Source organism: Arachis ipaensis, chromosome B8 (assembly GCF_059453495.1).
Source record: "Arachis ipaensis isolate K30076 ecotype BB chromosome B8, ASM5945349v1, whole genome shotgun sequence".
Classification (NCBI taxonomy): Eukaryota; Viridiplantae; Streptophyta; class Magnoliopsida; order Fabales; family Fabaceae; genus Arachis; species Arachis ipaensis.
This window is the reverse complement of record NC_142443.1, coordinates 87,634,371-87,647,888: the sequence shown is the minus strand read 5'-3', so window position 1 is coordinate 87,647,888 and position 13,518 is coordinate 87,634,371. Positions and strand designations below refer to the sequence as shown.

The 13,518-nt window shown below is 37.5% G+C and overlaps 1 non-coding gene across 1 annotated transcript; it reads left to right on the top strand.

Moving 5' to 3' along the window:
- Nucleotides 1-10,448: 10,448 nt before the first annotated feature.
- On the top strand, nucleotides 10,449-10,552 carry LOC148548735 (small nucleolar RNA R71). Its single transcript, XR_015897942.1, has one exon. It is a non-coding gene; the product is annotated as a small nucleolar RNA R71 (small nucleolar RNA).
- Nucleotides 10,553-13,518: the final 2,966 nt, after the last annotated feature.

Here is a 13,518-nt window from a genome sequence, read left to right as displayed (position 1 = left end):
AAAGAAGAGAACACAAAAGAAAATATGGAATCCTCTATGTCACAGTATAGAGATTCCTTATGTAAGTATAAGAAGTGAAGAGTAGCAAAAAGAAAAAAGATAAGAATCCAAGCACAGGGGAAAGGAATGGGTTCGAATTCTTGAGTGAAAGAGGGGTGTTAGTAGATGAATAAATAAACAGAAGGGGATGAGAGATAAGAGAATTCGAAAATTAAACAAAATTAAAATAAAAATATTTTTGTTTTTAATTTAAAATTAAAGTTGAAATTAGAAAATTAAAAAAAATGAAATTAAATTAAATTTAAAACAATTAATTAATTAAGAAGAAATTTTGAAAAAGAGGAAGGTGATTTTCAAAAATTAGAGAGAGAGAGTTAGTTAGGTAGTTTTGAAAAAGATAAGAATCAAACAAAAAGTTAAGTGGTTAATTGAAAAAGATTTGAAAATCAAATTTTGAAAAAATAAGAAGTTAGAAAAGATTTTGAAATTGATTTTGAAAAAGATGTGATTGAAACTTATTTTAAAAAAGATTTGAAAAAAAAAATTTAAAAAGATTTGATTTTTGAAATCAAAGTTGATTACTTGACTAACAAGAAACTAAAAAGATATGATTCTAGAGTTTAAAGATTGAACCTTTCTTACTAGGCAAGTAACAAACTTAAAAAATTCTTGAATCAATCACATTAGTGGTTAGTAAAGATTTTGAAATTATGAAACAAAATAAGAAAAATATTTTTGAGAATCAAATTGAAATTTTTGAAAATATGAAAGAAAAAGTGAAAAAGATTTGATTTTTGAAAAAGATTTGGAAAAGATAAAATTTTTAAATTGAAAATTTGATTTGACTCATAAGAAACAACTAAATTTTTAAAACTTTTGACTAGATCAAATCAAATTTTCGAAAATTATGAGTGAAATAAGGGAAAGATATATTTTTTATTTTTGAATTTTTAATGAAGAAAGAGAAAAACAACAAAAAGACTCCAAACATGAAAATTATGAATCAAAACACACAATGCATGCAAGAACACTATGAATGTCAAGATGAACACCAATAACACTTTGAATGTCAAGATGAACACCAAGAACTTATTTTTGCAAATTTTTAAGAAAAGAAAAACATGCAAGACACCAAACTTAGAAATTTTCAATGTTGAGACATTAATAATTCAAAAATGCATATGAGAAACAAGAAAAACACAAAACAAGAAAATATGAAGATCAAACAAGAAGACTTACCAAGAACAACATGAAGATCATGAAGAACATCATGCATGAGTTTTCGAAAATTTTAATGAAATTCAAAATATGCAATTGACACCAAACTTAAAAATTGACACAAGACTCAAACAAGAAACATCAAATATTTTTGGTTTTATGATTTTATTAATTTTTTTTCGAAAATTAATTTTGAAAAAGAAAATAAGGATTTTGAAAATTCTTAATAGGAATTCTAGGAATCTTGCAATGTTAGTCTAAAGCTCCAGTCCAGGAATTAGACATGGCTCACTAGCCAGCCAAGCTTTCAGTGAAAGCTCCAGTCCAAAATACTAGACATGGCCAATGGCTAGCCAAGCTTCAGCATACATAATTCAAGCATGTGAGGAGGATGCCTCAGTCTAAAAGAATTTGGACATGGCTTTACAGCCAGCCAGGCTTCAACATTTCCCATGAAATTCCAGAATTCCTTCTAAAAAAAAATTCTGAAGAACATAGAATAATTTAATAAAATTTTTTTTTGTATTTTTGAAATTTTTTTTTTCAAAAATAAGAAGTAAAAAGCTTAAAATTAAAATAAAATTACCTAATCTGAGCAACAAGATGAACCATCAGTTGTCTAAACTCGAACAATCCCCGACAACGGCACCAAAAACTTGGTGCACGAAATTGCGATCATCAACAATGGCGCCAAAGACTTGCTGCTCTCAAACGTGAATCACACTTTGTCACAACTTCGCACAACTAACCAGCAAGTGCACGGGGTCGTCCAAGTAATAAACCTTATGTGAGTAAGGGTCGATCCCACGGAGATTCTCGGCCTGAAGCAAGCTATGGTCACCTTGTAAATCTCAGTCAGGCAGATTCAAGTGGTTATGGTGAATTGATAATAAAAATAAATAAAATATAAACTAGGATAGAGATACTTTTGTAATTCATTGGTGAGAATTTCAGATAAGCATATAGAGATGCTTTCGTTCCTCCTGAACCTCTGCTTTCCTGCTGTCTTCATCCAATCATTCCTACTCCCTTCCATGGCAAGCTGTATGTTGGGCATCACCGTTGTCAATGGCTACATCCCGTCCTCTATGTGAAAATGGTCCAATGCGCTGTCACTGCATAGCTAATCATCTGTCGGTTCTCGATCATACTAGAATAGGATTTACTATCCTTTTGCGTCTGTCACTACGCCCAGCACTCGCGAGTTTGAAGCTCGTCACAGCCATCCCTTTCCAGATCCTACTCAGAATACCACAGACAAGGTTTAGACTTTCTGGATCTCAGGAATGGCCATCCATGGGTTCTAACTTATACCACGAAGACTCTAATATCTCGGACTCGGTCCTCTGTATTAGATATCTAAGAGATATTCATTCTAGCTTGTTTGCATGTAGAACGGAAGTGTTTGTCAGGCATGCGTTCGTAAGTGAGAATGATGATGAGTGTCACATAATCATCACATTCATCATGTTCTTGGGTGCGAATGAATATCTTAGAATAGGAATAAGCTTGAATTGAATAGAAAAACAATAGTGCTTTGCATTAATACTCAAGGAACAGCATTGCTCCACACCTTAATCTATGGTGTGTAGAAACTCTACCGTTGAAAATACATAAGTGATAATGGTCCAGGCATGGCCGAATGGCCAGCCCCCATAAAGGTCTAAGATAGCATAAAACTGATCAAAGATGATCCTCAGATGTTCCGAAGATGTAAATACAATAGTAAAAAGTCCTATTTATACTAAACTAGTTACTATGGTTTACAGAAATGAGTAAATGATGCAGAAATCCACTTCTGGGGCCCACTTGGTGTGTGCTTGGGCTGAGCATTGAGCTTTACATGTGTAGAGGCTTCTCTTGGAGTTGCACGCCAATTTGTAACCTGTTTCTGGCGTTTAACTCCACTTTGCAACCTATTTCTGGTGTTTAACTCCAGAATGCAACATGGAACTGGCGTTAAACGCCAGTTTGCGTCGTCTAAACCCAGGCAAAGTATGGACTATTATATATTGCTGGAAAGCCCTGGATGTCTACTTTCCAACTCAATTAAGAGCGCACCATTTGGAGTTCTGTAGCTCCATAAATCAACTTTGAGTGCAGGGAGGTCAGAATCCAGCAGCATCTGCAGTCCTTCTTCAACCTCTGAATCTGATTTTTGCTCAAGTCCCTCAATTTCAGCCAGAAATTACCTAAAATCATAGAAAAAGCACACAAACTCATAGTAACATCCAGAAATATGATTTTTATTTAAAAACTAATAAAAATATACTAAAAACTAATCAAATCATACTGAAAACTATGTAAAAACAATGCCAAAAAGCGTATAAATTATCCGATCATCAATAGGCGAACACGCCAAATGGACAAGTGAATGTTGTCTTCTCTTGATCTCGTGGATCTACTACTATTTGATTATACCTGGAATATCAATCTAGGAAATAGTAAAAAGCATGACTTGCCAGTCTTTCTAGCATTTGGTCAATGAAGGGTAAAGGAAAGTGATCTTTCCTGGTGGCGTCATTGAGTCTTCGGTAATCAATGCACATACGCCACCCTGTAACTGTCCTTTTTTGGATCAGCTCTGGTGCACGAAATTGTGATGTCCAGGCTCGAACAATCCCTGGCAACGTGAGCAACTTGGTACGCGTAATCGTGATTACACTTTAATTATGTAAAATTCATGGCTCTTTCTTTCCCTGACAATGGCGCCAAGAACATGGTGCCAATACCATGGTTCACAACTTTGATACAACTAACCAGCAAGTGCACTGGGTCGTCCAAGTAATACCTTACGTGAGTAAGGGTCGAATCCCACGGAGATTGTTGGTATGAAGCAAGCTATGGTCACCTTACAAATCTCAGTCAGGCAGATATGAATTGATAATGATGTTTTCGAATAATAAATAATAGAATAGGGATAGAGGTACTTATGTAAATCATTGATAGGAATTTCAGATAAGCGAATGGAGATGCTTTTCGTTCCTCTGAACCTCTGCTTTCCTACTATCTTCATCCAATCAGTCTTACTCCTTTCCATGGCTGGCTTTATGCAAGGGCATCACCGTTGTCAGTGGCTACATCCCCTCCTCTCAGTGAAAAATATGCTCACATGCTCTGTCACAGCACGGCTAATCATCTATCGGTTCTCGATCATGCTGGAATAGGATTCACCCTCCTTTTGCGTCTGTCACTAACGCCCAACAATCGCGAGTTTGAAGCTCGTCACAGTCATTCAATCATTGAATCCTACTCGGAATACCACAGACAAGGTTTAGACTTTCCGGATTCTCTTGAATGCCGCCATCATTCTAGCTTACACCACGAAGATTCCGGTTAGGAGATCTAAGAGATATTCATTCTAGCTTATTTCATGTAGAATAGAAGTGTTTGTCAGGCACGTGCTCATAGGGGAGAATGGTGATGAGCGTCACACATAATCATCACCTTCATCACGTTCTTGGGTGCGAATAGATATCTTAGAAGCGAAATAAGATGAATTGGATAGAAAACAGTAGTACTTTGCATTAATCTTTGAGGAATAGCAAAGCTCCACACCTTAATCTATGGAGTGTAAAAACTCTACCGTTGAAAATACATAAGTGAAAGGTCCAGGCATGGCCGAGATGGCCAGCCCCCAAAACGTGATCACAGGATCAAAATACAATCCAGGATCCAGGATGGTCAAAAGGACTAGTAAAATGTCCTATTTATAATAAACTAGCTACTAGGGTTTACATGAGTAAGTAATTGATGCATAAATCCACTTCTGGGGCCCACTTGGTGTGTGCTTGGGCTGAGCTTGAGTGTTGCATGTGTAGAGGTCCTTCTTGGAGTTGAACGCCAGTTTTCGTGCCAGTTTGGGCGTTCAACTCTGGTTTTGGCTCCTTTTCTGGCGCTGGACGCCAGATTTGGGCAGAAAGCTGGCGTTGAACGCCAGTTTACGTCGTATATTCTTGGCCAATGTATGGACTATTATATATTGCTGGAAAGCCCTGGATGTCGACTTTCCAACGCAATTAGAAGCGCGCCATTTCGAGTTTTGTAGCTCCAGAAAATCCACTTTGAGTGCAGGGAGGTCAGAATCCAACAGCATCAGCAGTCCTTCTTCAACCTCTGAATTTGATTTCTGCTCAAGTCCCTCAATTTCAGCCAGAAAATACCTGAAATCACAGAAAAATACACAAACTCATAGTAAAGTCCAGAAATGTGAATTTAACATAAAAACTAATGAAAACATCCCTAAAAGTAACTAGATCCTACTAAAAACATACTAAAAATAATGTCAAAAAGCGTATAAATTATCCGCTCATCACAACACCAAACTTAAATTGTTGCTTGTCCCCAAGCAACTGAAAATCAAATAGGATAAAAAGAAGAGAATATACTATAAATTCCAAACTATCAATGAAACATAGCTTCAATCAAATGAGCGGGACTTGTAGCTTTTTGCCTCTTGAATAGTTTTGGCATCTCACTCTATCCATTGAAGTTCAGAATGATTGGCATCTATAGGAACTCAGAGTTCAGATAGTGTTATTGATTCTCCTAGTTCAGTATGATGATTCTTGAACACAGCTTTTTATGAGTCTTGGCCGTGGCCCTAAGCACTTTATTTTCCAGTATTACCACCAGATACATAAATGCCACAGACACATAATTGGGTGAACCTTTTCAGATTGTGACTCAGCTTTGCTAAAGTCCCCAATTAGAGGTGTCCAGGGTTCTTAAGCACACTCTTTTTTTTGCTTTGGACCTTGACTTTAACCGCTCAGTCTCAAGTTTTCACTTGACACCTTCACGCCACAAGCACATGGTTAGGGACAGCTTGATTTAGCCGCTTAGGCTAGGATTTTATTCCTTTAGGCCCTCCTATCCACTGATGCTGAAAGCCTTGGGATCCTTTTTATTTGCCCTTGCCTTTTGGTTTTAAGGGTTATTGGCTTTTTGCTCTTGCCTCTTGGTTTTAAGAGCTTTGGCTTTTTCTGCTTGCTTTTTCTTTTTATTTCTATTTTTTTTCGCCTATTTTTTTTTTCTGCAAGCTTTGTTCTTTGCTGCTTTTTCTTGCTTCAAGAATCATTTTTATGATTTTTCAGATTATCAAATAACATGTCTCCTAGTCATCATTCTTTCAAGATCCAACATATTTAACATTCTTAAACAACAACTTCAAAAGACATATGCACTGTTCAAGCATACATTCAGAAAACAAGAAACATTGTCACCACATCAATATAATTAAGCTAAGTTCAAGGATAAATTCGAAACTCATGTACTTCTTGTTCTTTTGAATTAAAACATTTTTCATTTAAGAGAGGTGATGGATTCATAGGATATTTATAACTTTAAGACAAAGTTACTAACTACTAATGATCATGTAATGAAGACACAAACACAGATAAGTACATAATCATAGAAACGAAAAATAGAAGAAACAAGAACAAGGAATGAATCCACCTTAGTGATGGTGGCGTTTCCTTCTTGAGGAATCAATGATGTCTTTGAGCTCTTCTATGTCTCTTCCTTGTCTTTGTTGCTCCTCCCTCATTGCTTTTTGATCTTCTCTTATTTCATGAAGCATGATGGAGTGCTCTTGATGTTCCACCCTTAGTTGTCCCATATTGGAACTCAATTCTCCTAGGGAGGTGTTGATTTGCTCCCAATAGTTTTGTGGAGGAAAGTGCATTTGAGGCATCTCTGGGATCTCATGGTGATGAGCTTCATACGCCTCTTGAGCTCCATGAATGGGCTCTCTTGCTTGCTCCATCTTCTTCTTAGTGATGGGCTTGTCCTCTTTGATGAGGATGTCTCCCTCTATGTCAATCCCAGCCGAATTGCATAGGTGGCAAATGAGGTGAGGAAAGGCTAACCTTGCCATAGTGGAAGACTTGTCAGCCACCTTGTAGAGTTCTTGAGGTATAATCTCATGAACTTCCACCTCTTCTCCAATCATGATGCTATGGATCATGATGGCCCGGTCTATAGTAACTTCAGACCGGTTGCTAGTGGGAATGATTGAGCATTGAATGAGCTCCAACCATCCTCTAGCTATAGGCTTGAGGTCCAATCTTCTTAGTTGAACCGGCTTGCCTTTGGAGTCAATCTTCCATTGAGCTCCTTCTACGCATATGTCCATAAGGACTTGGTCCAACCTTTGATTAAAGTTGACCCTTCTAGTGTAGGGGCGTTCATCTCCTTGCATCATGGGCAAGTTAAACGCCAACCTCACATTCTATGGACTAAAATCTAAGTATTTCCCCTGAACCATTGTAACATAGTTCTTTGTATCCGGGTTCTTACTTTGATCATGGTTCTTGGTGATCCATGCATTAGCATAGAACTCTTGAACCATTAGGATGCCGACTTGTTGGATGGGATTTGTTAGAACTTCCCAACCTCTTCTTTAAATTTCATGTCGGATCTCCGGATACTCATTTCTTTTGAGTTTGAAAGGCCCCTCGGGGATCACCTTCTTCTTGGCCACAACATCATAGAAGTGGTCTTGATGGGCTTTGGAGATGAACCTTTCCATCTCCCATGACTTGGAGGTGGAAGCTTTTGTCTTCCCTTTCCCCTTTCTAGAGGATTCTCCGGTCTTAGGTGCCATCAATGGTAATGGAAAAACAAAAAGCTTATGCTTTTACCACACCAAACTTAGAATCTTGCTCGCCCTCGAGCAATAAAAGAAAGAATAGATGAAGAAGAAGAAGAAATATGGAGAGGGAGAGGGAGATGTGGTTTCGGCCAAGAGGGGTGTAGAGGGGTGTGTTGTGTGAATTTGATGAAGAATGGAGGGCTTTATATAGGGAAGGGAGAGGGGGTTAAGGTTCGGCCATATGGGTGGGTTTGGTTGGGAAATTGGTTTTGAATTTTTGAAGGTAGGTGGAGTTTATGAGGTAGGTTTATGGGGAAGAGTGGATGGATGTGAGTGGTGGAAAGGTGATGGGGAAGAGAGTTTGAGGTGATTGGTGAAGGATTTTTGGGGAAGAGTGTTTATGGGGTTGTGTGAAAGAGAGTGGTGAGAAGAAGTAAGTGGAGGTAGGTGGGATCCTGTGGGGTCCACAGATCCTGAGTGGATCCTGTGGGGTCCACAGATCCTGAGGTGTTCAAGGATTTACATCCCTGCACCCATTAGGCATGTAAAAATGCCTTTGCACCCAACTCTGGGCGTTCAGCGCCAGGTTGGTGGCCATTTTGGGCGTTCAACGCCCATTTGTGTGCCATTTCTGGTGTTGAATGCCAGAATCATGCCTGTTCTGGCGTTCAGCGCCCAGAAGCTGCGCATTTTGGGCGTTCAACGCCAGAACCATGCTCTGTTCTGGCGCTGAACGCCAGACAGATGCTCCTCCAGGGTGTGATTTTTCTTCTGCTGTTTTTGATTCCGTTTTCAATTTTTATATTTATTTTGTGACTCAACATGATCATGAACCTACAAAGACATATAACTAAGAAAAATATAGTTAGATAAATAAAAATTGGGTTGCCTCCCAACAAGCGCTTCTTTAATGTCAATAGCTTGACAGTGTGCTCTCATGGAGCCTCACAGATGTTCAGAGCATTGTTGAAACTCTCCAACACCAAACTTAGAGTTTGGATATGGGAGTTCAACACCAAACTTAGAGTTTGGTTGTGGCCTCCCAACACCAAACTTAGAGTTTGACTGTGGGGGCTCTGGTTGACTCTGCTTTGAGAGAAGCTTTTTCTGCTTTCTCTCCATGGTTGCAGAGGGAGATCCTTGAGTTTTAAACACAAGGGAGTCCTCATTCCATTGAAGGACTATTTCACCTCTGTCAACATCAATCACAGCTCTTGCTGTGGCCAGGAAAGGTCTTCCTAGGATGATGGATTCATCCTCTTCCTTTCCAGTATCCAGGACTATGAAATCAACAGGGATGTAAAAGCCTTCAACCTTTACTAACACGTCCTCTACTTGTCCATAAGCCTGTTTTCTTGAACTGTCTGCCATCTCTAACGAGATTTTAGCAGCTTGCACCCCATAGATTCCCAGTTTCTCTATTACAGAGAGGGGCATGAGGTTTATTCCTGAACCAAGGTCACACAGAGCCTTAAAGATCATGGTGCCTATGGTACAGGGTATTATGAACTTTCCAGGATCCTGTCTCTTCTGAGGCAATGTCAGTTGATCCAGATCACTTAGTTCATTGATGAACAAGGGAGGTTCAACTTCCCAAGTGTCAATGCCAAATAGTTTGGCATTCAGCTTCATGATTGCACTAAGAAACTTGGCGGTTTGCTCTTCAGTAACATCCTCATTCTCTTCAGAAGAGGAATACTCATCAGAGCTCATGAAGGGCATAAGGAGGTTCAATGGAATCTCTATGGTCTCTAGATGAGCCTCAGAGTCCTTTGGTTCCTCAGAGGGAAGCTTCTTATTGATCACTGGCCGTCCCAGGAGGTCTTCCTCCTTGGGATTCACATCCTCCACTCCCCTTGTAGGTTCGGCCATGGTGCTTATGTCAATGGCCTTGCACTCTCCTTTTGGGTTCTCTTCTGTATTGCTTGGGAGAGTACTGGGAGGGATTTCAGTGATCCTTTTACTCAGCTGGCCCACTTGTGCTTCCAGATTTCTAATGAAAGATCTTGTTTCATTCATGAAACTTACAGTGGCCTTAGACAGATCAGAGACTAAGTTTGCCAAATTAGAAGTGTTTTGTTCAGAGTTTTCTGTCTATTGCTGAGTGGATGATGGAAAAGGTTTATTATTGCTAAACATGTTTCTTCCACCATTATTAAAGCCTTGTTGAGGCTTTTGATCCTTCCATGAGAAATTTGGATGATTTCTCCATGATGAGTTATCGGTGTTTCCATAAGGTTCACCTAAATAATTTACCTCTGCTATTGCAGGGTTTTCAGGATCGTAAGCTTCTTCTTCAGAAGATGCCTCTTGAGTACTGTTGGATGCAGCTTGCATTCCATGCAGACTCTGAGAGATCATATTGACTTGCTGAGTCAATATTTTATTCTGAGCCAATATGGCATTCAGAGTATCAACTTCAAGAACTCCCTTCTTCATAGGCGTCCCATTGCTCACAGGATTCCTTTCAGAAGTGTACATGAACTGGTTATTAGCAACCATGTCAATGAGTTCTTGAGCTTCTGCAGGCATTTTCTTTAGGTGAATGGATCCACTTGCAGAAGTGTCCAGTGACATCTTTGATAGCTCAGATAAACCATCATAGAATATATCCAGGATGGTCCATTCTGAAAGTATGTCAGAAGGACACTTTTTGGTCAGCTGTTTGTATCTTTCCCAAGCTTCATAGAGGGATTCACCATCTTTCTGTCTGAAGGTTTGAACATCAGCTCTAAGCTTGCTCAGCTTTTGAGGAGGAAAGTACTTGGCTAAGAAAGCCGTGACCAGCTTATCCCAAGAGTTCAGACTGTCTTTGGGTTGAGAATCCAACCATAATCTAGCTCTGTCTCTTACAGCAAAAGGGAAAAGCATGAGCCTGTAGACTTCAGGATCTACTCCATTAGTCTTAACAGTATCACATATCTTCAAGAATTCAGTTAAGAACTGAAAAGGATCTTCAGATGGAAGTCCATGAAACTTGCAGTTCTGCTGCATTAGAGAAACTAATTGAGGTTTCAGCTCAAAGTTGTTTGCTCCAATGGCAGGAATGGAGATGCTTCTTCCATGTAAATTGGAATTAGGTGCAGTAAAGTCACCAAGCATCTTCCTTACATTATTATTATTTTCGGCTGCCATCTCCTCTTCCTGTTCGAAAATTTCTGAAAGGTTATCTCTGGATTGTTGTATTTTAGCTTCTCTTAGTTTCCTTTTCAGAGTCCTTTCAGGTTCCGGATCTGCTTCAACAAGAATATTCTTGTCCTTGCTCCTGCTCATATGACAAAGAAGAGGGCACAGAAAAAATAATAATAATAATAATAGAGAACCTTTATACCACAGTATAGGGATCTCTGTGTGAGTAGAAGAAGAGGGGGAGACAAAGAATGTAATATAATGGAAGAAACACAACTGTGAGGAGGGTTGAGATGTGAGATGAGATGTTAGTAGATGAATAAATAAATAGAATAAGATGGGAGAGGAGGAATTTTCGAAAATAATTTTTGAAAAAGAGTTAGTGATTTTTGAAAATAGTTTTTGAAAAATCTTAGTAATTTTCGAAAATTAAGATATAAAAATTAAAAATTAAAATAATTAATAAATTAAAAAGAAATTTTGAAAAAGGGGGAAGATATTTTCGAAAATGAGAGAGAGAGAGTTAGTTAGGTAGTTTTGAAAAAGTTAAGAAACAAACAAAAAGTTAGTTAGTTAGTTGAAACAAATTTGAAAATCAATTTTGAAAAGATAAGAAGTTAGGAAGTTAGAGAGGATATTTTTAAATCAAATTTTTGAAAGAGATAAGAAGATATTTTTGAAAAGATATGATTGAAATTAGTTTTGAAAAAGATTTGATTTTTAAAATCACAATTAATGACTTGATTCATAAGAAATCACAAGATATGATTCTAGAATTCAAAGTTTGAATCTTTCTTAACAAGCAAGTAACAAACTTCAAATTTTTGAATCAAAACATTAATTGATTATGTTATTTTCGAAAATTTGATATAAAAATAAGAAAAAGATTTTTGAAAAATATTTTTGAAATTTTCGAAAATAACTAAGAATTTTGAAAAAGATTTGATTTTTGAAAAAGATTTTGAAAAAGATAAGATTTTCAAACTGAAAATTTGATTTGACTCATGAGAAACAATTTGATTTTAAAAATTTTTGAAAAAGTCAATCCAAATTTTCGAATTTGATGAGAGAAAATGGGAAAGATATATTTTTTTTTATTTTTGAAATTTTTATGATGAGAGAGAAAAACACTAAAAAGATGCAATGCATGAAATTTTTAGATCAAAACATGTGATGCATGCAAGAATGCTATGAATGTCAAGATGAACACCAAGAACACTATGAATGTCAAGATGAACATCATAGACACAATTTTGAAAAACTTTTAATGCAAAGAAAACATGCAAGACACCAAACTTAGAATTCTTTAATGCTTAGACACTAAGAATTCAAGAATGCCTATGAAAAACAATAAAAGACACAAAACAAAAAATCATCAAGATCAAACAAGAAGACTTACCAAGAACAACTTGAAGATCATGAAGAACACTATGAATGCATGAGAATTTTCGAAAAATGCAAGATGCACATGCAATTGACACCAAACTTATAACATGACTCAAGACTCAAACAAGAAACATGAAAAATATTTTTTTGATTTTTATGATTTTCTAATTTTTTTGAATTTTTTTTTCGAAAATTAATTGAAAAAGGAAAATAAGGATTCCAAAATTTTTAATATGAATTCCAGGAATCTTGCATTCTTAGTCTAAAGCTTCAGTCCAGGAATTAGACATGGCTCACTAGCCAGCCAAGCTTTCAATGAAAGCTCCGGTCCAAAACACTAGACATGGCCAATGGCCAGCCAAGCTTCAGCATGTAATTCAGACATGACACGCCTGACATACTCATTCCCAAAGGAATTAGACATGGCTTTACAGCCAGCCAGGCTTCAACATGCTTCATGAAACACTAGAATTCATTCTTAAAAATTTTGAATAAAATTTTTGAAAACATTTTTATATTATTTTCGAAATCAGATGAGAAAATTTTAGAAATATTTTTGAAAAATTTTTGAAAATAAAATAAAAAGAAAATTACCTAATCTGAGCAACAAGATGAACCGTCAGTTGTCCAAACTCAAACAATCCCCAGCAACGGCGCCAAAAACTTGGTGCACGAAATTGTGATGTCCAGGCTCAAACAATCCCTGGCAACGTGAGCAACTTGGTACGCGTAATCGTGATTACACTTTAATTATGTAAAATTCATGGCTCTTTCTTTCCCTGGCAATGGCGCCAAGAACATGGTGCCAATACCATGGTTCACAATTTTGATACAACTAACCAGCAAGTGCACTGGGTCGTCCAAGTAATACCTTACGTGAGTAAGGTTCGAATCCCACGGAGATTGTTGGTATGAAGCAAGCTATGGTCACCTTGCAAATCTCAGTCAGGCAGATATGAATTGATAATGATGTTTTCGAATAATAAATAATAGAATAGGGATAGAGGTACTTATGTAAATCATTGATAGGAATTTCAGATAAGCGAATGGAGATGCTTTTCGTTCCTCTGAACCTCTGCTTTCCTGCTATCTTCATCCAATCAGTCTTACTCCTTTCCATGGCTGGCTTTATGCAAGGGCATCACCGTTGTCAGTGGCTACATCCCCTCCTCTCAGTGAAAAATATGCTC